General features: G+C 36.3%; 1 pseudogene; it reads right to left on the bottom strand.

Annotated features, from left to right (window-relative positions):
* Positions 1-1,600: 1,600 nt before the first annotated feature.
* Positions 1,601-2,076, bottom strand: LOC117071367 (annotated as a pseudogene).
* Between the last annotated feature and the right edge of the window lie 344 nt (positions 2,077-2,420).

Below are 2,420 nucleotides of genomic sequence, written 5' to 3'. Positions count from 1 at the left end.
GTAAAACAAAGACTAAAAATAGCTTTTAGTATAGAAGATAAGAACATAGAGAAAGAAAAAGCCCGATGGCAATAGACTTCAATAATATGAGAAAGGTGTGTTTGGCAGAAAGAGCAAAAAAATTCAAGTAGGAGATGAGAATGCACAGTGTGATGTGATATCTTCAAGTGGATTCTGAAAGAAACAGTCCAGGCTAAACAGTGCATAATCCATTAGGATGCCTATATTATAGAAAGAGAGAGTTTAAGAAAAAGGTAAAGTTCAGTTATAGGAATTTGTAATAAGGGCAGTACAGTTTTAACAATTGATTATATAAATCTCAAGCAAATAAGAGGATTCATCTTTCATCTTTCTGCAATTCCCAAGAAGAAACCAAAGGAGCCAAAACATTGAGGTCACAAGAGCAAAAATAAAATACTGATATAAAATGGCTACATCTAGATAGAAAACTATTACCAAAACAAGTGAAGTGGGATTAGAGGGCAAAACTAAACTCTCCAACATGGATTTGACTCCCATTTCCTGTGATTTTGCTACTTTATTCTTGACAATGATCTGTCTTCTAGTTGAAATGCTATTTTGGCATTATTTTTATGAGACAGCAAGCTCCCCTGCATGAGTCTACTTTCCATAGTTTTGAAGTATAAGTACTACAATAGGAGTGTAACATCTGACTTAAATACTAAATAATTCTGAACATAATTTTATCTCATACTATTCACTTTTGTTTGAAATTTCAAATGTATATGTTATTATTTTCTAAAAATCATTTCTAGTGTGTAAAGGAGAAATGTCTGAATCTGACTATGTTCCAGCAAATAATATTTTTAACTTTTGTTTCAAACTTTATCCCCAGGCTCCTTCGACTTCACTAGCAGCAAAGAATGAATTGTGTATAAGCAAAAATGAAAAAAGCTGCAGTGTCCACAGGGCTTGGACTTAAACATATTCGAGTTCTAGATTTTATCAGATCCATAAACAATTTTTTTTTGATGCTGGTGTATAGATTTATTTTTAATGTTTTCATTTGATTTGATATCTTACAACCTTTCTTAAACTCTCATTATTTCTAATTATTTGAAGATTATTTTGAGCTTTTTTGTATTTTTGAATGACAATTTCATTCTTTTCTAATCCTTATACTTTTGCTTTCTTTTTCTTTTTTTTTTTTATTATACTTTAAGTTCTAGGGTACATGTGCATAACGTGCAGGTTTGTTACATATGTATACTTATGCCATGTTGGTGTGCTGCACCCATCAACTCGTCAGCACCCATCAATTCATCATTTATATCATGTATAACTCCCCAATGCAATCCCTCCCTCCTCCTCCCTCCCCATGATAGGCCCCAGTGTGTGATGTTCCCCTTCCCGAGTCCAAGTGATCTCATTGTTCAGTTCCCACCTATGAGTGAGAACATGCGGTGTTTGGTTTTCTCTTCATGGAATACTATGCAGCCATAAAAAAGGATGAGTTTGCGTCCTTTGTAGGGACATGGATGCAGCTGGAAACCATAAACAATTTTTTAAAGCAGTCATAATAAAATATCAGCTGCTGGTAATTTCTTTGAGTTTTATCGTCTTCAGGAGTTGCCTCAATTCAGTTTGGCTCATTCTTGGAAGCCTCATCAGAATTCTCCACAAGATCTGAAACTTCATCATTATTATCCTCTCCAGTAGCAAGTGGTGCTTTTCCTCCCACAGGTTGTTTGGGCAGATCTTCAGGCAGTCTCCCTTACCTAGTCAGTCTGTGTGTACCAAGCTGGTTTAAGATGCTGGGTACCATTTCTGTCAGCTGTTTTGTCTCAGCAAGGCCTGTAATGGTGAAAGCCTTCCCTGCCAGAGATGGCCAAACCTTAGGGTTGTTAAGGTGGATCACTGTTACTTGGTTTATAAACATATTCACCTTTTCAATACCAGAGATATTGTTTATCCCTAACTTCTTTAAGGAGAACTAAAGTTTTTTCTTATCATCTGTTGTTCTGTTCTATGAACAATCTTTCTGCGAGCAGTTCCTTTACACACTTATGTATGCAGTTTGGCGAGTTTTTCTTGGTTCATGATTGCATCTTTCATCTTGTTAGAGCTGACAAGGGTCTAGTTGGGGAATTAGGATGATGCTCCGGGAGTCTGGTGTACCCGCTGAAAGTAGATACATGCATATGGGGATGCAAGAGGGCAACTAGAGGGTACCAAATATTTTTTAAACTGAATTGATTTTCAGGTAACATTGTACATACATGGTTTATATGCTATATCCTGGGGACTCTCAGGATATAAACACCTCCTATTAGGTCCCACCTCCCAACACCATTGCATCGGGGATTAAGTTTCAACATTAGTTTCAAAGGGTACAAAAACACTCAACCCATAGCAGCCATATACTACGATGCTCTGAGAATTGTTCCTATTTACTTTTC

The sequence above is a fragment of the Trachypithecus francoisi genome, unplaced genomic scaffold (assembly GCF_009764315.1).
Source record: "Trachypithecus francoisi isolate TF-2019V2 unplaced genomic scaffold, Tfra_2.0 Lachesis_group3, whole genome shotgun sequence".
Classification (NCBI taxonomy): Eukaryota; Metazoa; Chordata; class Mammalia; order Primates; family Cercopithecidae; genus Trachypithecus; species Trachypithecus francoisi.
This window is presented reverse-complemented; position numbering and strand designations above follow the sequence as displayed.